Below are 25,523 nucleotides of genomic sequence, written 5' to 3'. Positions count from 1 at the left end.
ATTAAAAAGTGTCATTTTCAAGACATTAAATTAACATTCCCCAGGTGTCGCTTCTGCTTGGCTGACAACATTGTGGACAGCTGTGTTCCCATTTCACAGGAAAGATGAGTTTATCAAAGGTTCCTGGCAACCAAATTTTTTTTTTTTCGTAGACAAAAGATCTTATGTATTTTGGGACGGATTCAACTAGCCCGCAGTGCAATCGCCAAACCTCTTGACTACATCTGAGATAATTAATCGTAGAAATTCAGCTTGAGCATCATATTGTATTGTTGATATGTCTTTTGTATACTAACCACACTACATTGAAAATTATGTAGATTGGATCATCACAGACAAGAAGGAAATTGGCATGGATGTGATCTAGTGTGGTCCCACAGGGCAGACCTTGGGGGCAGCACCCTTCACGATCAGATGAGAGCATCACATAACATTGGGGGTTATAGTTAATTTAGTGAAAAATGTACAATTGGTGGAGAAAGGTTGAACTGGATGGAACTAGTTTTTTTTTTTCAACCTATGTAAATGCCCCTTTTCTCAGATGGCATGGGTTGGTGTCCAATAATTGTGACCACCAAAATTAATTGTTTATGTATGGTGATAGCATAGCACACCTATACTACTTACAGTATGTAGCCCACTACTCATTATCAGGGAATAAGATCATCTGTGCTACATACAGTATATAGCATACTGAGCCATGTCACACTATGCAATAAGCGTAGAGTGATGTCCATCAGGTTAGCTATATTGGTTACTGTATGTTGTCATTATTTGAACACCATAAGGTTAGGCATTGCATAATATATTATTGTTGCAGGAAGGACAAGATCCGAAACGTGCGTTGGGGTGTGTGCACACATCCAGGAACCCCTAATCTGGTGCCGCTCACTATATAGGTATAGTTGTCAATGTGTATGCTTTTTCTTTACTTAATTGTAAGGTTGCTCTGTTCTATCAGAGCGTTATTTATCTAGTGAGTTTCCTTGAATTTTCTTGGGCATCTCCTTCTATATTGCTATGTTGCTATGGGCAATTATTTTGTATTAGTATTTAGTGGGTCCCTGTATGTGTGCACACCGTGCATGTTTTACCGTTGTCAATCTTTGGATATTTGTATTGCATGCTTTTCCCTCACCTGCTGACTGTTTGTCCTTATTATATATAAATAAAGTATTTACACTTTTATACATATATGGACTGTATTTGGTCGTCTTTTGGTGGCTTTTTCAGCCACATGTTCTCTTTTGTGTCTTGATTAGCGACTAGTCTGTACTTAGTTAGTCCTGTTTATTTAGCTGGCTATTTATTATTATGATTTACTTCTATACGTGTGTTATATTCACATATTGGCCATGCTGACCCTTTTTGCAAGTATCCTTTTTGATTGTGTGGCATATATAGAGGAAGGAGACACCAGGAGAAGGTACTGCACAGGCATCATCCAGTGTATGGCCATTATCACAATAGCATTTTCCTTTCAGATAAAAGGTTGTGAAATATTGGCAAAAATTCCAACATTCATGGGAAAACATTGAAGTTGTTTGCAAGCGTTGGTAATGTCACAATGTAACCATAACTTACGGCACATGAGGGTGTGACTTTGACATACCAAAGTGGATATAATAGTAAGCTTGTGTATTTGTCAATGTGCAATTTCCTAAAAGTATCAGCTTGGAGGTCTGTCCCCACAGCGGGTTTTTTTCTGCATGTTCTAATTCCCGGAATCTGGTCTGCACTAGGCGATGTAAGGTCTATAAGCAATGGCGATGTTTTTGAACCCAGGTGGATACCCCTATCTGTAGTCCTCCTCTGTGTCCAGTTCTAGTTCGGTAATCTCTTTCCCTGAATGCCCAAATAGCAAGGTGTGTGGAGTATAACCGGTAGTTTAATGTGTGTGGTTGTTGTACACCCATACCAACTCAGCTACAAACTTGGGCCATCGAGCCTTCTGGTCTTCTTCCAGTGTCCTCGCTTTTGAATTAGGGTGCGGATGAACCGTTCACAGGCTCCATTTCCCTGAGGATGATATGCGTTTTGCGAGAACTCTCGATCTGGTACAGGTGGTGTAATTCTTCCATCACTTTCCCCATGAAACAGGCCCCTTGGTTGGAATGAATTCGCCTCAGGCAGCCATATACTTGGATGAAATTTTTGCAGATGGCATGTGCGGCGGATTCAGTGGTTTGATCACTTGTTGGGGTCAAGACAGCAAACTTTAGTGAAGTGGTCTGTCATTACCAGACAATGTTCGTAGCCTTGATGAGCCGGTCCAATAGTCAGATAATTTATCATTAAAACTTCCAGAGGGGCAGACGTCATGATGGTTTGTGTAAGGGCTGTCTACTCGGGTGGTTTTGCCAACTCACAACTCCTGCATAGCCGACAGGCTTCTTCTACTACAGCCTTCAGTTGAGGATGGTATACTAATTGGAGTATCCACTGGAAGGTTTTCTCTAAGCCGAAGTGTGCTCCTCTTTCATGTGCTTCGGTAGCCACCTTAGCTAACAGTGTCGCCGGAATTGCTACCTGCCAAGTGACTCCTAGTTCCCACTGCAACTGGACTTTCCGATACAGCAGTCCATTTCTCATTTGAAGCTTTTGCCATTGCCAAAGAATTCGCAGCTTCTCTGGGGACAGGGTATTTTGTTCTCTTTGACTGGGAAGTTGCTTAGATGTCACCCACTGTCTGAGTTGGGCGAGTACCTCATCTTCCTGTTGTAATAGTACCCACTCATGACGGGATCATTCTAGGTCACCCTCTCAGGCCAACACTTGCATCTGGTCCTGCGTAGCCACCACTGTCCTGGCAGCATCCCAGAACCTAGGAACTTCCTCATCCTCTAATTTCTCATCCCTGTTCTGCCCAGGTTGTCCAAGCGTCACCCTGGATAGGGCGTCAGCAGGAGTATTTTCAGTCCTTCTTTTGTAGGCGATCTTATACCGGAACTTGGCCATCCTAGCCACCCAATGTTGTTCCAAAGCTCCAAGTCTTGCATTTTCCAAATGAGCCAAAGGGTTGTTATCAGTTTGCACTAGTACCTCAAACCCGGATAGGTACTCTGTGAACTTCTCCGTCAAGGCCCATACCAACACCAGCAGCTCTAGCTTGAAGGAACTGTAATTGTCGGGATTTTGTTCGGATTCATAAAGTGACCAGTTCACATAATCGATCACCTTGTCTCTTCCATCCTGCATCTGAGACAGTACAGCCCCGAGCTCATGCAAGCTTCCGTCGGTGTGGAGAATGAACGGTTAATAATAATAAATAATAATAATTTTATTTATATAGCGCCAACATATTCCGCAGCGCTTTACAACTTATAGAGGGGACTTGTACAGACAATAGACATTACAGCATAACAGAAATCACAGTTCAAAACAGATACCAGGAGGAATGAGGGCCCTGCTCGCAAGCTTACAAACTATGAGGAAAAGGGGAGACACGAGAGGTGGATGGTAACAATTGCTTTAGTTATTTGGACCAGCCATAGTGTAAGGCTCGGGTGTTCATGTAAAGCTGCATGAACCAGTTAACAGCCTAAGTATGTAGCAGTACAGACACAGAGGCTATTGACTGCATAAAGTGTATGAGAACATGATGCGAGGAACCTGATTATGTTTTTTATTTATTTTTATTTTTTTTATTTATTTTTTTATTTTTTTTTATTAGGCCACACAGGGATAGTTAGGTTAATGCGTTGAGGCGGTAGGCCAGTCTGAACAAATGCGTTTTAAGGGCACGCTTAAAACTGTGGGGATTGGGGATTAATCGTATTAACCTAGGTAGTGCATTCCAAAGAATCGGCGCAGCACGTGTAAAGTCTTGGAGACGGGAATGGGAGGTTCTGATTAATGAGGATGCTAACCTGAGGTCATTAGCGGAGCGGAGGGCACGGGTAGGGTGGTAGACTGAGACCAGAGAGGAGATGTAGGGTGGTGGGAGAAGTCCAAGTAAGCCAACACAGGTGCTTCGGTCAACGTCTTCTTCAGATCTTGGAAGGCCTTCTCTTGCCATTCTTCCCACCGGACAGTCCGGTTGTTAGTGCCCGAGGGCACTCCCTTTAAAAGTTCTAGCAGTGGGTTCACTATGTGGGTGAAATTCTTCACGAAACGCTGGAAGTAGCCGGTCAGCCCCAAGAATGATCGGACATCCTTTACCGTCGCTGGGGTCGGCCAATCCTGTACTGCAGCAATTTTTTCCCGGGACGGCTTCACCTCTTGGGAACAAAACAGATGATATTTTTGAGGTTTAACCTTTAAACTTTGTTTGTGAAGGCGACTCAACACCTGCTCTAGTCTTTGTAGATGGTCTTCATATGTAGCGGCATAGACTATGATGTCATCTAAATCTTGCATGGTGCAGGCATTGAGTTTTTGGTAGTCCACACAGAAACGCAGAGTGCCATCCTTCTTCCGCACTAGCACAATGGTAGCAGCCTACCGGCTCTGACTCTCCCTTATGACACCCTTCTGCAGCATCTGAGTTAGCATGCCTTTCACCTCTTGATAGAGTTGTGGTGGAATTTGTTGATACCACTCTCTTATGGGCGCGGCATTCTTAGTCGGGATCTTGTGCGTGATTGCCGTAGTACAGCCGAAATCATCCTCGTGGCATGTGAACACGTCTTGGTATCACCCCAGCAGAGTTTCCACCTGCTGGATCTGTATTGGAGTAAGGTCTGTCAGCTCAGCCCGCATCTGTTCCAGTATACGACTCCCTTCCTGAATATGCTGGGATTCTGGTGTCGGGGATGTATTTACGGGTACGGTCCAAGGCTCTCCCTTCTTCACCATCAGTTGCAAGGCCTGAGGTGGTATTATTTCATCTATCATGGCCATGATTCGAACCACTTCACTTCTGGGAGTCAGTGTGATGTTACCCTTTCCCAAATTGGCACACTGTATTGGAACCGTCCCACCCCGTACAGTGGCTAGCGTTCACGCCACAAGGAGTCCTGGAGGTAGCTGTTGCATAGTAGCAGGCTCAATCTGGATCTTAACCCCTCCTAGAGGGGTACAGGCCCAGACAGGCAGGGTAAGCATGGTCTGTCCTGGGGAAAGTACGAATGGAGCAGAGGCTGGAACAGTCACTTTTTCCAACGCTCCTCTACCACTGGAGGATTCCTGCGATTGAGCCCCGCGTATTAACGGGGAACACCCTTTTTTGGGGAGTATGTGGGCTCCACTGCTTCAAAGGTACATCTACGGGCTCATTGATGAGGAGACTCCCGAACTCTTTCAGCATGTTCATTCCCAGGGTGATGGCGTGTCCGTTTCCTGCTTCTCCAGTGGTCAACACTACTACCTTAAGGCTTAGGTCTTTGCACAGATGATTACTTGCATCCAGACCACCCCTGCGACTGGGATGGGCACGTGATTGGCAGCTGTCAGTTTTATCACTGGGCCGCAGTCAGGCCACTTTGCTTTAGGAAAATGTCGCCTAAAGTATGTTTCGGGCATCGTAGTCACCTGCAAGCCAGTATCCACCAGACAACGTACAGCTCAACCATCCAATTCAGCACAGGCGAGAGGGCACATAGAAACTAGATTTGCGGGACTTCTGTTACCCCTTCATGACTGTTCAGGCTCTGGGCGGCGTCCCCCGGGTTCGGAGCCCTCTAGTTTAACGGGTGACATTGAGGGGGCCTACCCCATTGCGGGCACTCCCAAGCCAAATGTTCAATTTCTCCACAATTATAACAGGTGAGGGGGTCTCTCTCAATGGAACATCCTTGTTTCATGGTGGGATTTGGGGTCATCTCTACCCCCTGGCGGATTCAGAGTTTCTGCTTTCTTCTTTTCTTTGACCAACTCACCTTGAATCTCCTGTATTTCCTTCTGCAAACTCGCCACCCATTGTGGTTCAGTGATTAGGTTTTTGGATACCTCTCCGCTCCGGACCTTCCCTACTGGGACTGTCAGTCCCTTTTCCTGCTCACGTGTGCGTGCTTCACTTCCTATCTCAGAAAATGTCATGTGAGGGTTTAACCACATGTGCTCTCTCAAAGCCTGTTTCATCAGTACGTCTCGCAAGCCTATCACCAACTGATCCTGCAACAATACGTCAGTCGGTCCCAAGCCTCTGCCGTCTTTTCTAATGATAGCAGTATGGATCTCCTGGAGAGCATTCATGTACAGAGTCACCATCTCCCCTTCCTGTTATATACGGCTAAACAACCGCATCCTCAGCTCCCCTACAGCTGTGGGGTCCCCATGAGTCTCCTCCAGAATCTGTAGTACCTTTCCAAAGGTGTCTCGTTCCCTGGGGGATCATAGTATAACTGAATCTCTGGCTTCTCCATCTAGACCCATCATGGCCACCTCCGCTTCTAACGCAGGGGTCAAGGGGTGCATACTCACCATTACCCACAGTTGTTCAGTCCAGCTCCATAACATGGTATTATTCCCTATAAGCTTAGGGAGATAGTTCAACATTGCCCCCAGAGAACTACTGAACCTAAGAACCAACCCCAACTGCTTGGTCTGCCGCCTCTGTGCTGTTACACTGCATCCTGCCAACTACGCCAAATGTGAGGTAACAGATAACGTGGGATGCACTGACGAACAGGAGGCAGAGCAAGAGTTTAATGGATTTATTACAAGGTTTACTCCACGTAGGGAGAGAAAGGCTTAAAGGGAGAGTTAAATTAAATATTACGTCAGGGTAAGAACAAGCGGTTATGCAACAGGTAAACTTATCAGTCTGATGGGTTCCGGCCTGTCAAAGCTTGGGATCCCACGGTGGCGCCGTAAGCGACGCATGGAGTCTTTGGCCTGATCCTGAAGAAAGTTGATACACTGTCTCCTGACAGACGCGAGAAATCAACTTCAAGGTGAGTTCCTGGAATATTGGGAAGATGTTTGTGCTGGGAAGTCGTCTGTGGTACCGCCGGACTGGGACTAGGTTCACAGCACGCTACCTTGCTCTGGATGACTCAGCGAGTCTGACTCAGGCCCCAAGCCTGCGGAAGAAGGCAGAATGGTGCAGGAAGAAGTCCCCTAGACTGGGGTAAGTGGGCATGCAGTTATGTGTTCCTCACAGTCGGTGTGTTCAAGGGCGGGAGTGCTGCAGCGCTGGTCTTTCTACAGAGAGTCAGCGAACCTTCTCCTGCTGTGCGCTCTGTCTTCCCGTGCACCATCCCTTTTGTCCCTGACACGCCCCCTACAGTCGGGTGCAAAGGTCTGTCCATGTCAGAAAGCTCTCCCCCCCGGCAACAATGGTGACAGCCCTGTTAGTTATGGAAAGAACACAAGGGAGGTATTACCGGAGTGATCCATTTTCCTACAAATGTACAGAACTGGGGCAGGACAGGCGTGAAATCTTGGTGTAACGCCATAGTTTGTCTGATTCATGAGGAGCTTTGGCATTCTTTAAAGAAAGACAAGCTGTGGTTTTCCTTATGCTAGAAGGAAGACGAGTCGTAGCTTTCCTTATGCAAGAAGGAAGATAAGTTGTGGAGTTACTTATGCTAGAAGGAAGATGAGTTGAGGTTTTCCTCACACAAGAAGGAAGACGAGTTGTGGCTTTCCTTATGCTAGAAGGAAGACGAGATGTGGCATTCCTTATGCTAGAAGGAAGATGAGCTGTGGCGTTCCTTATTCTAGAAGGAAGACGAGCTGTGGTGTCCCTTATGCTGGAAGGAAGACGGGCTGTGGCATCCCTTATACTAGAATAAAGACAAGCTACGGCTTTCCTTATGTTAGAAGGAAGACAAGCTGTAGTGTTCGTTACAAAACTACATGCCAATTTTCAAACAGAGGCATACACCTCTTAATGAATCTGGAGCCTCTGACTCCAGATTGCTGGTTTTGATGAATCAGAGCCCATATCTCTTTCTTCTCCCTTTACTGACTGCAGGGGAATAGCTTACTTTCACAGGTCACCTACTGCAGAACAGTTTTGCTGCATGAGGCTGCCTCCCAAGTCCCAACCCAAGATTAGTCTGGTCAGTGAATAAGTGAGGGAGATGATTACTAGTACATAAAAAGAATCCACTTTTCCACCTGTTACTTAACATTGCACAAAACATTATCGATGTAATGGAGGACATTATGGTATATGGTTCTAGTGCTTTGTGCTATTTTATATTTAATTCTTGTGTCTATTTAAAAGCAATTTGTGTCAACAATGTTAATGACAAAGGCTACGTTCACATTTGCGTTGTGCGCCGCAGCGTCGGCGCCGCAGCGCACAACGCAAACGAAAACGCGGCAAAACGCACGCTAAAACGCTGCGTTTTGCGCCGCATGCGTCGTTTTTGGCCGCAAGTTGGACGCAAAAAAAATGCAACTTGATGCGTTTCTTGCGTCCAACGCTTGCGGCCATGCGGCGCTAAACGCAGCACAACGCATGTCCATGCGCCCCCATGTTAAATATAGGGGCGCATGACGCATGCGGCGCCGCTGCGGCGCCCGACGCTGCGGCGCTGACCGCAAATGTGAACGTAGCCTAATAACCACAATCATTTATCACTTGTTTCCTGGTTTCTCCTTAATGGATGGTTTTAATAACAATCAAGGCTACCGTAATATAGTTTGATATAAGCGTGTCACATAATGAACGCATGATGCAAGTGATGACAGACAGCAAGAAGTGGTATGCTACTTTATGGCTGCAGCAAAAAACAATTGGTATTTTAATAAGTTGGTATTTTTTATGAAAAGGGGTACAAAGTATGCAACTAAGAAACCACTGGAGACTAGACGGAGGTGGACATGACTTGGGGATGGGTGGACCGAGAACTGCTGCAGCTTTTGTTTGTATTGCGGTGTAGATTTTAAACAAGAGTGTTGTTGCTTTAAGAGGAAGTTTAGAGGTTTGTGCCTGGTGTATTACTGTGAGGAGGGTGTGGCTTATATAGGGGAGGCAACTCTGGCTCTCCCTCTTTCTCTCACAGGATGGACAGGAGGAAACATTGCCCGCCCTCCCGCCCTGTTTATAATCTTTGTCCTTAAACTTTTTAATTATTGCTTGTATAATGATAAATGTTTTATTGTATTTTTGAATTTGCCATTGTATATCTTGTACCAGGTTCAATTGTATATTGGCTATAAAGAGTTATTATTTGCGGTAACCTTCTAAGCCCAAGGGAAGGGCAATCCTTCAGCCATGGATCCCTGGAGGTTTCCTCCACAGGGGTTTTTGCCTCTCCTGAGCGCTGTAGGATGACTCTTTGTGAGTCGGGGGTTTGCCGAGTTTAGTCCCATTAATGCTTTTGCAGGGACTTCTAGTTTTTAAGTTTACAAAAATGATTTAATTATTTAAAAAAAAAAAAAAAGTGTCAAATGAGACTTGGAATTTATAACCCGTCACGGCTTTGCGGTTTAGGAGTCAGGTGGAAGTTGCAGACAAGTTAAGGTGGACTCATTTTAACTAATAGAGGATGTAAAACCTCATGGTGGTGAACAGGCTCGGCTTTGGTGGCCAGCCTCAAGGACGTTGTAATGGTAACATCAATCAGGGGCGGGCACAGTGGTTAAGCACAGGAGTGAGGATAATAGGGTCATTGGTGCCCTGAAAGTTTACTGACTCTGCTTGAATGGCAAGCCAGTGCGTGCCGCCCCTTTATGGCTGTCTGTCCTGGTGCTGTATGTCAGACAGCTGGGGATATTGCAAGACTTGTGAATCCCAATGTACTAGCACTCCACCTGACTCCTACTGTGATTATTTAATCCTGTGATTTGAATAAAAGCTGTGGCCATTTTGACAACCAAAATAATGTGTTTTGTGTATTTATTTTAGTACCTAGGTTTACAGTAGTTATGGTGGTTTTAAGAAGGAGTGGGGTCCAGCCGCATACATGTAGGAACATACATTTTGCTTCACAGTTCAAATGTTTTCTGCGGCTAATGGTTATCTATGCAGTAATGGGGTGAGGGCAACATGTGCATGGAATATGTAAGTTTGTTGTCACCATGTTTATATGGCTTTCTCCCACACTCCTAAACATATACAGTATGTAGTGTGGTAGATCGGCTCACTCGGCTGTACACAGAAGTAGACACAAGAACACTGTGGCTTGCAAGATTCATTTGGTTTATTAAGCACGGCATAAACCAAGGGTTAAGCACAAAATAGACATGGCCCTGTTGGCACAATAAAACAAAACGGTAACTCTAGGTACAGTCTTTGTATTAGCTGAGCAGCCCACTCAGGATTAGCACCACCCACAGTTCATGCAAAAATCACAGCGAAAAACCACTTCTCGGGAGTGTTCCTCTCCAGACCCATACCACAACTACCTTGGGAAGCCAAGCACTTAAGCCTCAGACCATGTGACTCCTCCATCATGTGACTGATCACATGATTGTGACATCATCACAGGTCCTGTCAGGACTCTGGAGGTGGCCATTGTCCCACCCGCGCTAGGAATATCCACATAAAAACCAGCCCATAATATAAGTTAACTTAACCCTCGCAATACTTATTGTGCTGGAGGAAATACAAACTCTGCATTTTATATCACTGATGCCATTAGGCGTAGTGAAACATATCTCCCCTCCAATACTTTACCAGTGAATTTGTCACAGTAGGTTAAGGACAGGAACCGATGCGAGTGATGATAATCTCTGTTCAGCCCTTGAATATGATGGCGCTATATGTAATAATAAAATAAATATATGCTAAATGTCCTATATAAATAGCAGTTGAAAATGATAGAGAATGACAAATGAGCAAAATTTCAATTGTGCAGATTCGCTCAGATTCAGATGGAAAATTTGATTTGCATTTAACTCATTCAATGCAAATTGAACATTATCAATATATATATATATATATATATATATATATATATATATATACTGTATATATATATATATATATATATATATATATATAAATATATAGGTGTGTGTATATACAAAACCATCAATCCAGTCCTAACCTGTCTCCACCTGCAGCTGCTAAGGGCTAACCTTGTGAGATGGATCCTGTAAGCCCAGGTGGCCACATGTATCCCATGAATTGCTGCAGCAGCTTGAAGGCATGCAGTGTATGGAGCTACTTAAGGTCACAGGTAGCCAGGACACGGGAAAACCCAAAACAATATAAGAGGATGGTGCTGTTATGGACAGTAAGGAACATGCTGTCACTTTAAGAGACTGCACCAACTTGTCTGGCATGATGGCATGCTTCTCCCCTGCAATAGACTGTGTGAATGAACTGGACTGCGCCGAGGGTGGGGGTGGAGCCTGAACAGCATGTGTGAGCTGGAGCTGCTACAGAGAGAACTTTGTGCTGTTTTGCTGCAAGAGGGACCCACAGCCTGTAACGTAGTGGACTTGTGAAATTTGACAGACTTTTCCGGGTGCAGCGAGAGTGGCTGTCCTGTGTGAGTTTGATAAGCCACGAAGACACCAAGAAAGGGATCTACAGTTTCCAGAAGCATCTCCGGACCCAGAAGTAAGGAGAAGACCATGAGTTGCCCCCGCCTGGGCCATTGGGTACTCGGTACCAGGTCCTGCATTTCACAGAGGGTTGTCACGTTGGCGAACTGGTCCGTGGCCCTGGGCACCCATTTAAAAGGGAAAGGTCTTTAAAGGGAATAAAGTTTATGTTCGTGATGCCAACTGTGGTATTCGGTCAGTGGGGACCGACGCTGCTTTAAGGGGTCCTCTGGGGTGATGTTATGGCAGCTAGATGGTATAATTTCCCACAGGTGAAGTATATCCCCAGGGCTCCCGGTGTGTAGATGGCAGATGGTGAATGGCGCAGTAAGGAACGAGGACATAGGTTTGCAGTCTCTTTACCCTGTTTACTGTAGACTTCAGGCAGCCACAGTCCAGGGCACCGGATCACAGGGCAAGCAGGGTGCGGCCGGCTTGGAGGCAAGTTAGGAGTCCCCTTATCCAGGTAGAAATCAAAGCATTCCTCTAGTGCCGTGGTGGTGTAGTCCCTTACTGCCTATGGCTTCACATAAGGTCCTCACAGATGTTATCTCTCTCTGTCCCACAGATAGGATAGTACATAACCCATATGACTGGTGACTTGAGGCGGTTTATAGGGACTATATAGGGTGTCACCGTGCCTCCTTAGTATTAGGTCGGACAGGTAACGTGGAGTTCAGCTGTCCTGCCGGTCTCTGATGTAAGTCATTGAGGTCCTTACAACCTCGGTGTTCCGGCTTCCGGTCTTTGCGCCTCAGAAGGAGGCAGCCTGCTCGGGGCTGGTCTCCCCCTGATATCCTCTCCTGTGCTTTGCTCTCCTGCATATTCACTGCAATTAATTCTGCTTTTTGAATGTCTCTTTTTAGGAACTGCTGCACTGCGGCTACACAGCTCCGTAAACCCTCTGCTGCCTCAGACTGATCCAGTCTATCTCCTGGCAAGAACTGACTGGACCTTCCTAGAACTGACTGACCCGTGAGGAAAGCAATGCTACTGTAACGACCAGGACCCTGGGGCACCACAACCACGTTTCACGAAGCTGGCAGAGAGCCATGCACACCACCGTACTAGACTGTAGGGGCCCCTCCGGGACTGGATCTGAGTCCCCAACATCACTGTGAGTTTGCTCCTGTTTTGTGCACATGTTAGGGCCTAGTGTAGGCTTCAATAGTCAGTACACGGGAGCATGTGGCCTGCTTAGTAAAGGCCAGGGAGGTTATACGTAGAGTAGCATCATTATTTGTTTATTGTTTGCATTTGCTTGTGTGGCATATATTGAATCTGTAACAGTTGGAGCACCGTGCTATTTGATGGACAGGCTAAAGAATATAACTCTTGTAAATTATCTTTTGACATTGCATACCCGTTTGCATCTTCCTCATCCACTTCATTCATTGCCTTCCAATAAATTTACCCTTTATTGTTTGCACCTCATCTTGTGTACGGTAGTCTTCCTGCACCGTGGTGGTCCCCCGGCCATCGCTTCACTAGTGCTTTGTGCTTGTGCTATGTTTCGTCTGTCTGGTTCTGATTTGGCTGTGTCTACAATGCAGGTAGAGGCAGGCCAGGAGCAGGTAGTGGTGCGCAGTAAAACAAACAGAACCAAAAGTCTTACTGTGACAAAGTCACTGGTAGAGTGCTGGAGGGGAGATATGTGTCACTATACTTAATGGCATGTGATGTAAAACCCAGAGTATTTTCCTCTAGCATACTACAGTTGTGGCCAAAAGTATTGACACCCCTGCAATTCTGTCAGATAATACTCAGTTTCTTCCTGAAAATGATTGCAAACACAAATCCTTTGGTATTATTATCTTCATTTAATTTGTCTTAAATGAAAAAACACAAAAAGAATTGTCCTAAAGCCAAATTGGATATAATTCCACACCAAACATAATAAAGGGGGTGGACAAAAGTATTGGCACTGTTCGAAAAATCATGTGATGCTTCTCTAATTTGTGTAATTAACAGCACCTGTAACTTACCTGTGGCACCTAACAGGTGTTGGCAATAACTAAATCACACTTGCAGCCAGTTGACATGGATTAAAGTTGACTCAACCTCTGTCCTGTGTCCTTGTGTGTACCACATTGAGCATGGAGAAAAGAAAGAAGACCAAAGAACTGTCTGAGGACTTGAGAAACTAAATTGTGAGGAAGCATGAGCAATCTCAAGGCTGCAAGTCCATCTCCAAAGACCTGAATGTTCCTGTGTCTACCATGCGCAGTGTCATCAAGAAGTTTAAAGCCCATGGCACTGTGGCTAACCTCCCTAGTAGTGTTGAGCATTCCGATACTGCAAATATCGGGTATCGGCCGATATTTGCTGTATCGGAATTCCGATACCGAGTTCCGATATTTTTGCGATATCGGAAATCGGAATCGGAAGTGTGCGGTGCGTATGGTTCCCAGGGTCTGGAGGAGAGGAGACTCTCCTTCAGGCCCTGGGATCCATATTCATGTAAAAAATAAATAATAAAAATAAAAAATATGGATATACTCACCCGTCCGGTGGACCCTGGACCTTAGCGGTATAACCGGCAGCCTCTGTTCCTAAGAATGCAGGGAGTGAAGGACCTTCGATGACGTCGCGGCTTGTGATTGGTCGCGTGAGCTGTCACATGAGCGGTCACGCGACCAATCACAAGCTGCGATGTCATCGAAGGTCCTTGACTGTGCATTCTTAGGAACGGAGGCTGCCGGTTACAGCGCTAAGGTCCAGGGGCCGCCGGAGGGGTGAGTATATCAATATTTTGTATTTTTATTCTTTATTTTATACATGAATATGGATCCCAGGGCCTAAAGGAGAGTTTCCTCTCCTTCAGACCCTGGGAACCATTCTGATATTTTGTGTCCCATTGATATGCATTGGTATCGAGTATCGGTATCGGCGATATCCGATATTTTTTGGATATCGGCCGATCCAATCCGATACCGATACCTTTGCATATCGGAAGGTATCACTCAACACTACTCCCTAGATGTGGACGGAAAAGAAAAATTGACAAGAGATTTCAACGCAAGATTGTGTGGAGAGAAAGCACTGGAGACTTCTAAGGTGGCCAGCAATGAGTCCAGACCTGAATCCCATAGAACACCTATGGAGAGATCTAAAAATGGCAGTTTGGAGAAGGCACCCTTCAAATATCAGGGACCTGGAGCAGTTTGCCAAATAAGAATAGTCTAAAATTGCAGCAGAGCATTGTAAGAAACTCATTGATGGTTACCGGAAGCGGTTGGTCGCAGTTATTTTGGCTAAAGGTTGTGCAACCAAGTAGTAGGCTGAGGGTGCCAATACTTTTGTCTGGCCCATTTTTGGAGTTTTGTGTGAAATGAACAATGTTTTGCATTTTGCTTCATTCTCTTTTGTGTTTTTTCATTTAAGACAAATTAAATGAAGATATTAATACCAAAGAATTTGTGTTTGCAATCATTTTCAGGAAGAAACTGAGTATTATCTGACAGAATTGCAGGGGTGTCAATACTTTTGGCCACAACTGTATATGCTGTGAGGTTTAAGCTAAATTCCTTAATGGGCTGTTTTTTATGTGGACATCCACAGAGTGGGAAAGAGGGTGTCCATTTTATCTCCAAATGCACCGTTGTGTGCTGTCAGGACCTGTGTGATGTCACAGTCAGGTGTTCAGTCACATGGGAGAGGGAGTCACATGGTCTGGGGCTTAAATAATTTTGGGTTTCAGAGGCAGTCTTTGGCCAGCAAGACTGGAGAGAGGATTCTCCAGTGGTTTGTGTCTTGTGGAGGAAAGACTGAACCTGTGTTGCTCCAAAGCGGGATGTTACCCTCAACATTTGGACTTTGTTATATCATTTTGTTTTCTTTGTTGTTTTCCTGTTTTTGCCTGAAGGGTTGTGTTTACTTCCCCTTCTTGTTGGTTTATGCTGCATTATAATAATCCAACTGAAGACTTAGGCCCCTTTCACACATCAGTTTTTTGTCGTCAGTCACAATCCGTTGGATCGACGGATCCATCGCAGATTGTGAAAAAATGATACGACAGATTCGTTTTTTGACATATCCGACTAGCGGATCTGTCTAAATAAATCGGAGCATGCTCAGTTAAAAAAGCGGAATCCGTAACTGTCTGTTTTTTCGACTTACACAAAAAACTTTACTTTATCCGTTGTCTACGGCCGCTGGACAAACAATTTTCGATGGATCCGGCAAGCGACAGATGAAACGTGAGGCCATCCATCGCAATCCGTAGCTAATACAAGTCTATGAGAAAAAAACGGATCCGGCGGCATCAGTCGCCGGGTTTGGTTTTTTAAAAATTCGACGGATTGCGACTGATAGCAAAAAAACTGATGTGTGAAAGGGGCCTTAAAGAGATAGTGTTACTGTTTTCTACCTCTGTGTACCACCAAGTGAGTTGGCCTACTACAACACCAAGACACAGGTGTGTGTTGCTTAATGGGCCTTATATAGACATAGGCAGATGATGACATGGAAGCCCTCTGGGCCACTTGTTTAACCCAGTGTGGAGCACAGTAGAGGGTAGCAACCATAGGGGTAAGTGATGAAGCCCTGCTGAGCCGAGGCACTGGTAGTGATGAGCAGTCCAGCTCTTTTTGGAGATCTGGCTCTCATGGCTCCGCTCATCAAAAAGAGCTGACTCTTTTTGGATCCTAAATGGATCCCTATTAAATGTGTTCACCATAGGTGAACACATATTTAAGGTGACGTCAATATGGCTTAAACTCCGCCCACCAGAGGTCGAAACCATGCCCATGTACAGCCAGCCAATGAAATTGATGAATAGGCTGGGGTTTACCTCAGGTGGGTGGAGTTACGCACTTTGGAATTATACGCCAAGTGAGAGCCGTTAAGAGAATTCAGTGGCTCTCACTGGGGTGCCGGCTCCCATCGGTCACAGCAGGGAGCCAGCTCTTTGTAGTGGATCGTTCGCGAATGACCCATCACTACGAGGCAGCTGTGTAACAGCAGTTAGCTCTCTCCAGTCCTATCTCCCATTTTCACAGTACACTTTGGAGCCTCTGGTGCTCACTAGACCTCATGTCACATAGGGTGAGGCCTAGTGATGAGCAAACATGCTCAGACAACATCTTATCTGAACACGCTTGGGTGTTATCTGAGCATCTGGGAGAGCTTGTATATTATGTGTGATTCCCAATGGCTGCATGATTTGTGGCTGTTAGACAGCCTGAGCACATGGGGATTGCGTAACAAACAGGCAATACCAACATGTGTTAAGACTGTCTAACAGCCACAAATCATGTTGCCACAGGGGAACATAATATACGAGCACTCTCAGATGCTGTGATAACACCCCAGCGAGCGTGCTCAGATACGATCTTATCTGAGAATGTTCACTCATCACTAGTGAGGTCTAATGACCATTGGGGATACTGAAGAACACTTTGAAAACAGGACCAGAGGGTGTTAGCAGCGTGGAGTACCGGATCATAGCCTTACTAAAGACAGGGTTATGCTGAAAAATGAATGCAATAATTTATAGTCCGGGAGCTATTCTGCTGGATTTGAATTCTGATAAATCAGATTTTGTGGTGAAATTTGAAGTGAATTCATTTAACTAATTAATTTCCTCATCTTTGGTACAGACCCTTATAGAAGAAAGGTCTCATTATTTTTACTGCCAAAGGAAGGTAAACCCTCTTTTGCATATTAGTAGAAAAAGGAGATTGATTTTTCGGAGTAAACCACGCTGCTGTAGAAAGGAAGCAGTTCCAAAATGGAATAGTAATTTAGTAGTTTTTATTTTTACACGTTTCGTGCTCGCACCGAGCCCTTTTTCAAAAACAAACAACATAGCACAATGGTGCTACATACACTGTAGTTTGCTTGTATTGGAAATTGTGACTGATGAGGATGGAAAGTTCAAGAGTAAAGGAAAGTAAAGATGTCAAAATAAAGGAAAAATTAAAAAAATATGCACTTAATTGTTATCATTTTTTTAATTTTAGGATTTAGATTTCTACGACTTGTGTACAATGTTAGAATAGATTTATGATGTCAAACTGTAAGGGTATGTGCACACGTCCGGATTTCTTGCAGAAATTTCCTGAAGAAAACCGGAAATTTTCTGCAAGAAATCCGCATTTTTTTTTTTGCGTTTTTTTTCCGGTTTTTTTCGCGTTTTTTTTTAGCATTCTGCAAGCGTAATTAGCTTGCAGAATGCTAAAGTTTTCCAAGCGATCTGTAGCATCGCTTGGAAAACTGTTGGTCACACTTGTCAAACATAGTGTTTGACAAGTGTGACCAACTTTTTACTATAGATGCTGCCTATGCAGCATCTATAGTAAAAGATAGAATGTTTAAAAATAATAAAAAAAATAAAAAAAATGCTTATACTCACCCAGACGATCTCCTCAGCGGCGTCCGTTCCTCTTCCTATAGCTGGTGTGTGCGCGCAGGACCTTCCATGACGTCGCGGTCATGTGAGCGGTCACGTGAGCGGTCACATGAGCGGTCACATGACCGCTCACAACCAATCACAAGACAGTGACATCATCACAGGTCCTTCACCGCACACCAGCTATAGGAACCGAAGCGGCAGCATGCAGCGGTGAGGCGGGAACACTGCGGGGGACATCGCAGGTGAGTATAGGACTATTTTTTATTTTAATTCTTTCATTTTTGACCAATTATATGGTGCCCAGTGCGTGGAGGAGAGTCTCCTCTCCTCCACCCTGGGTACCAACCGCACATAATCTGCTTACTTCCCGCATGGTGGGCACAGCCCCGTGCGGGAAGTAAGCAGATCAATGGACTCCTAGGTGTGCGGAATCCCCGCAATTCTGCATTTTTAATGAACATGTTGCTTTTTTTTCCGCAATGCGATTTTTTCGCGGAAAAAATCGCAACATTTGCACAAAAAATGCGGAATACACTGTAAATAATAGGAGGCATATGTTAGCGTTTTTTTCGCGTTTTTATCGCGTTTTTATCGCGGTTTTATAGCGGAGAAAAACGCAAAAAATCCTGACGTGTGCACATACCCTAAAAGTTTCGACCAAATTCTAAGATTAGTTGTGGAAGAATATATAAGAAAAAAAAGAAAGGAATTGGAATGGATCATATCTCATTTCACCAATACAAAGAAATACAGGATGGGATTATATTTGTACGTGCAATTTTCAAACTTTTGACCTATGTATTTTTCAATTTTTTCACAAACAAATTGAGTTACGCTTTTCCAAAGTTATACTAAACAAAAGGGATTATGTTGTGTTAGGACATGGCCAGAGGTTGCTCGGGTTGAAGGTCGCGCATTGCTGAATTGAAGGTCAAATATTACAAAGCATGAAATCTCATATGCAAAGGTTAGAGTTGTCAAGAGAAATGTTAAAAGATATTTTTTTGGTTAGTACCGCATCTGGATGTAATAGCTTTAGGATTTGCTATGTGGGCTTATTAGTAGTTGGCTAGCTATCACAGGGAATAGAGATTGTAATGTAGCTTAAAATTTAAGGCTAAATTGTTAGTATTGGTTATTATGGATGGATGACATAGTGTCTGGGTTATTCAACTGTTAGTAGAGTAATTAAATAAAAAACTATAGGTCAAGAATAATGACTAAAAGCCGTAACTGGTAGGGTAGCAGGCGTAGCAGCTGCTGGGAGGCGCCTAATAAAATATAAGACTTAGGGGGTAGCACAAACTTTTGACTGAAGTTTGAACTTTCATGGATTTATGACATCTAGTGCCAGCTCCAGGTGTATAGTGGCTCCTGGAGGGTCAGAAACACCATGGGCCCCCATCCACCTTATTCACAGCTCACGGCATAATTTTATGGAAAGTAACTTCCTCCATGAAGCAAACAATCATTTGCAATGGACAACAGCAGACTCCCATTGATGTCTGAAACTAGGTGTGAATGGCACTATGGCATGAACTTACTGTTCAGTTTAGCATGTTTATGGGCGGATAAATTTATGACTGATTGTAGTGGATCTTAAAGGGAACCTGTCACCAGGTTTTTTCAATATAAATTGCAGCCATCACCTTCAATGCCTCTTTTCCTGTACTCTAGCAAGATGTATATAAGTTGCACATGCCCTCTACATAGCCTAAAAGATACCTATTATAATCCTCCCCACATGGTGCGGTCTTGTCCGATGTACGTAGCTGGCCTTGATTCACCACCTTCTCTCATCACAATCGCTGTCCTCCTTCTTGTGGATGACGGGTCTTACGTCATCCACACAGTGTCCCCCAATCTCTCTCCTGCCCACGTATACTGTGCTCTTCCCTCCTGAGGGCAAAGCAAAGTACTGTAATGCGCCTTTCAGAAAACGTTCTGCTATAAGCTACAATAGTTATAAAAGAAGAAACTGAGCATTACTTAGCTTCTCTGGGTCCAACGTTGGTATCTTCCACAGCTTGTGTCAGAAAGTTTTCTGAAAGGAGACAAGCCCTTTAATGTTCCCTGTATGGCCTGCTTCACACTCACGCTGCATTATCTACAGCAACCATTGGAGGGAAAAATTCTGGGTTTCAGAATGCGCACACCCACCACCACCTCAGTAATAGGAATCTGTAGTCTGGAGAGCTTCATTGACTAATAAGGTAGAATCTTGTTGGCATCTTGTGCAAAGGTCAACATGCAGATGAGGAGATGAACTGTCACCTGTATTATGCATTTATAGCAATTACCCAGTGGAGTAACGATCATGGTCGCAGAGGGTGCAATTGGGCGTGTGCTGGAGGGGGTCTCACCGATACCAACGCCTATTTGAGCTGGATGTGTGTCAGAGGACGCACATTCAGCTTGTGTATTCCAGCGCAGAAACATGTCGAATCCCTGCGTGGTAATAAAAGCTGCTGGCCAATCAGAGGCCAGCAGCTGACGATGCGTGCCAGGCATTGGTGTCACATGTAGTGATGTCATGCATCGCCATAGCAGGCACACCGAAATCATCTGCCAGCCTCTGCGTTGACTACATAAGAGGACGCCGCAGATCATGGGAGTGGAGGAAAGTGACTAGAATGGTTTTTGTTTTTTTGGCATGCAGAGGCAGAAAGGGGACATATATATCAGTAAGGCATCCAGGATGGGGACAAATATATCTGGAAGGGGCCCAGGATGAGAGTCATATATAACAGGATGAGCCCAGGATGGAGGACATATATTCCAGGAAGGGGGACATATACCATATATTAGGTGTTGTGAATTCTGCTCTTGGGCTCCCTCCGGTGGTTATAAGTGGTAGTGCTGCTGTCTCTGGATCGCACCATTCATCAGGTGTGTTCACTTTTTGTAATTCTGACTGGGCTATTTAGTCTTTCTTGACCCTTTAGTCAGTGCCAGTTGTCCATTGTTCTTGGAGGATTCACATCCCTGCCTGGTTTCTTCTGCTTTGCTGTTCATTTCAACAAAGATAAGTTCTGGCCTTGATTTTTTGCTGTTCACATGCTGTGGGCCTTATTGTTCAGTTCTTTTTCATGTTTTTGTCCAATCCAGCTTGGTCTGTATAAGGATTTGTTTAGCCAAGCTGGTATCTCTGGAGATGCAGATATACCCTTCATATCTTTAGTTAGATGTGGGGATTTTGTATTTTCTGTGGTGGATGTTTTCTAGTGTTTTAATACTGACCGCATAGTACTCTGTCCTATCCTTTCTATCTAGCTACAAGTGGCCTCCTTTGCTAAATTCTGATTTCAGTCTGTGTATGTTTTTTCCCTCTCCTCTCACAGTCAATATTTGTGGGGGGCTGTCTATCCTTTGGGGATTTTCTCTGAGGCAAGATAGTTTTCCCGTTTCTATCTCTAGGGGTAATTAGTCCTCCGGCTGTGTCGAGATGTCTAGGGAGTGAAAGGTACATTCCACGGCTACTTCTAGTTGCGGTGTTAAGTTCAGGGTCTGCGGTCAGTACAGGTACCACCTTCTCCAGAGTACGTCCCATACTGCTCTTAGGCCACCAGATCATAACAGTACAACTGGCCAACAATGAGTTAACCGCATCTCAGAAGAAGGGAAAGAAAGTGCTGAGCCATTTTTTTTCTGTAGTCTGTTGTGTTTTTTTTTTTCCTTCCCTCTTTACCTCTCGGTGGCTCAGGAGTTTGGCACTGGCATGGATGTTCAGGGATTGGCTTCTCGTGTGGATCAACTTGCTGCGAGAGTACAGGGTATTTCCGATTATATCATTCAGACTCCGGTTTTCGAGCCTAGAATTCCAACTCCTGATTTGTTTTTTAGGGGGCAGGTCCAAATTTTTGAGCTTTAAAAATAACTGTAAACTGTTTTTTGCTCTGAAACCCCGTTCCTCTGGTGATTCCATCCAGCAGGTTAAAATTGTTATATCTCTGCTGCGTGGTGACCCCCAGGATTGGGCATTTGCCCTGGAACCTGGGAATCCGGCTTTGCTTAATATAGACTCCTTTTTTCAGGCGCTTGGGTTATTGTATGATGAACCTAATTCAGTGGATCAGGCTGAGAAGACCTTGTTGGCCCTGTCTCAGGGTCAAGAAGCGGCAGAATTATATTGTCAGAAATTTAGAAAATGGTCTGTGCTGACTAAATGGAATGAGGATGCCTTGGCGGCAATTTTCAGAAAGGGTCTTTCTGAATCCGTTAAGGATGTTATGGTGGGGTTTCCCACGCCTGCTGGTCTGAGTGATTCTATGTCTCTGGCCATTCAGATTGATCGGCGCTTGCGTGAGCGCAGAGTTGTGCACACTATGGCATTGTCTTCCGAGCGCAGTCCTGAGCCTATGCAGTGTGATAGGTTTGTGTCTAGAGCTGAACGACAAGGATTCAGATGTCAGAATAGGTTGTGTTTTTACTGCGGCGATTCTGCTCATGTTATTTCGGATTGCCCTAAGCGTACCAAGAGAATCGCTAGTTCTGTTACCATCAGTACTGTACAACCTAAATTTCTGTTATCTGTGACCCTGATCTGCTCATTATCGTCATTTTCTGTCATGGCATTTGTGGATTCAGGCGCCGCTCTAAACTTAATGGACTTAGAATTTGCCTGACGTTGTGGTATCCCCTTGCAGCCTTTACAGAGTTCTATTCCTTTGAGGGGCATTGATGCTACACCGTTGGCTAAAAATAAACCTCAGTTTTGGACACAGCTGACCATGTGCATGGCGCCAGCCCATCAGGAAGATTGTCGTTTTCTGGTGTTGCATAATTTGCATGATGCTATTGTGCTGGGTTTCCCATGGTTACAGGTGCACAATCCGGTATTGGATTGGAAATCTATGTCTGTAACTAGTTGGGGTTGTCAGGGGGTTCATGGTGACGTTCCTTTGATGTCAATTGCCTCCTCCCCCTCTTCTGAAATTCCTGAGTTTTTGTCAGATTTCCAGGATGTATTCAAGTAGCCCAAGTCCAGTTCCCTTCCACCGCATAGGGACTGTGATTGTGCTATTGACTTGATTCCAGGCTGTAAGTTTCCCAAGGGCCGACTTTTCAACCTGTCTGTGCCAGAACATACCGCCATGCGGAGCTATGTAAAGGAGTCTTTAGAGAAGGGGCATATTCGGCCATCTTCTTCACCATTGGGAGCAGGTTTTTTTTTTGTTGCCAAGAAGGATGGCTCCTTGAGACCCTGTATTGATTATCGCCTCTTGAATAAAATCACAGTCAAATTCCAATACCTTTTGCCTTTGCTTTCTGATCTGTTTGCTAGGATTAAGGGGGCTAGTTGGTTTACTAAGATTGACCTTCGAGGGGCATATAATCTTGTTCGTATTAAGCAGGGTGACGAATGGAAAACTGCGTTTAATACGCCCAAAGGCCATTTTGAATACCTTGTGATGCCATTCGGACTCTCTAATGCTCCATCTGTGTTTCAGTCCTTCATGCATGATATATTTCAGAATTATCTTGATAAATTCATGATTGTATATTTGGATGATATTTTGATTTTTTCAGATGATTGGGAGTCTCATGTGAATCAAGTCAGGATGGTATTTCAGATCCTTCGTGATAATGCCTTGTTTGTGAAGGGGTCTAAGTGCCTCTTTGGAGTACAGAACATTTCTTTTTTGGGCTTCATTTTTTCTCCCTCATCTATAGAAATGGATCCGGTTAAGGTTCAGGCCATTCATGATTGGATCCAGCCCACATCCGTGAAGAGCCTTCAGAAATTTTTGGGCTTTGCTAATTTTTATCGCCGTTTCATTGCCAACTTCTCCAGTGTGGTTAAACCTCTGACCGATTTGACTAAGAAAGGCGCTGATGTGACGAATTGGTCCTCTGCGGCTGTTTCTGCCTTTCAGGAGCTTAAACGCCGATTTACTTCTGCCCCTGTGTTGCGTCAGCCGGATGTCTCCCTTCCGTTTCAGGTTGAGGTTGACGCTTCTGAGATTGGGGCAGGGGCCGTTTTGTCTCAGAGGAATTTTGATGGTTCCTTGATGAAACCGTGTGCCTTCTTTTCTCGAAAATTTTCGCCTGCGCAACGCAATTATGATGTCGGCAATCGTGAGTTGTTGGCTATGAAGTGGGCATTTGAGGAGTGGCGACATTGGCTTGAGGGGGCCAAGCATCATATTGTGGTCTTGACCGATCATAAGAATCTGATTTACCTCGAGTCCGCCAAACGGCTGAATCCTAGACAGGCCCGATGGTCCCTGTTTTTCTCCCGTTTTGATTTTGTGGTCTCGTATCTTCCGGGTTCTAAGAATGTTAAGGCTGATGCCCTCTCTAGGAGCTTTTTGCCTGATTCTCCTGGGGTCCTTGAGCCGGTCGGCATTCTGAAGAAAGAGGTGATTCTTTCTGCCATCTCCCCTGATTTACGACGGGTTCTTCAGGAATTTCAGGCTGATAAACCTGACCGCTGTCCAGTGGGGAAACTGTTTGTTCCTGACAGATGGACTAGTAAAGTGATTTCTGAGGTTCATTGTTCTGTGTTGGCTGGTCATCCTGGGATCTTTGGGACCAGAGAATTGGTTGGTAGGTCCTTTTGGTGGCCTTCTTTGTCATGGGATGTGCGTTCTTTTGTGCAGTCCTGTGAGACTTGTGCGCGGGCCAAGCCTTGCTGTTCCCGCGCTAGTGGGTTGCTTTTGCCTTTGCCGGTCCCTGAGAGGCCTTGGACGCATATTTCTATGGATTTTATTTCGGATCTTCCGGTTTCCCAGAGGATGTCGGTTATCTGGGTGGTTTGTGACCGGTTTTCTAAGATGGTTCATTTGGTACCTTTGCCCAAATTGCCTTCCTCTTCTGATTTGGTTCCGTTGTTTTTTCAGCATGTGGTTCGTTTGCATGGCATTCCGGAGGATATTGTGTCCGATAGAGGTTCCCAGTTTGTTTCTTGGTTTTGGCGGGCCTTTTGTGCTAGGCTGGGCATTGATTTGTCTTTTTCTTCCGCATTTCATCCTCAGACAAATGGCCAAACCGAGCAAACTAATCAGACTTTGGAAACTTATTTGAGATGCTTTGTGTCTGCTGATCAGGATGATTGGGTGGCTTTCTTGCCATTGGCTGAGTTTGCCCTTAATAATCGGGCTAGTTCTGCTACCTTGGTTTCACCCTTCTTTTGTAAATCAGGTTTTCATCCTCGTTTTTCTTCTGGGCAGGTTGAGCCTTCTGATTGTCCTGGGGTGGACTCTGTGGTTGACAGGTTGCAGCAAATTTGGGCTCATGTTGTTGACAATTTGGTGTTGTCTCAGGAGGGGGCTCAGCTTTTTGCTAACCGTCGTCGGTGTGTTGGTTCCCGGCTTCAGGTTGGGGATTTGGTCTGGTTGTCTTCCCGTCATGTTCCTATGAAGGTTTCTTCCCCTAAGTTTAAGCCTCGGTTTATTGGCCCTTATAGGATTTCTGAGATTATCAATCCAGTGTCTTTTCATTTGGCCCTTCCCGCCTCTTTTTCCATCCATAATGTTTTTCATAGATCTTTGTTGCGGAAATATGTAGTGCCCGTTGTTCCCTCTGTTGATCCTCCTGCCCCGGTGTTGATTGATGGGGAGTTGGAGTATGTGGTTGAGAAGATTTTGGATTCTCGTTTTTCGAGGCGGAAGCTTCAGTATCTTGTCAAATGGAAGGGTTATGGCCAGGAGGATAATTCTTGGGTTGTTGCCTCCGATGTTCATGCTGAGGATTTGGTTCGTGCCTTTCATTTGGCTCGTCCGGATCGGCCTGGGGGCTCTGGTGAGGGTTCGGTGACCCCTCCTCAAGGGGGGGG

The sequence above is a fragment of the Ranitomeya variabilis genome, chromosome 1 (genome assembly GCF_051348905.1).
Source record: "Ranitomeya variabilis isolate aRanVar5 chromosome 1, aRanVar5.hap1, whole genome shotgun sequence".
Lineage (NCBI taxonomy): Eukaryota > Metazoa > Chordata > Amphibia > Anura > Dendrobatidae > Ranitomeya > Ranitomeya variabilis.
This window is presented reverse-complemented; position numbering follows the sequence as displayed.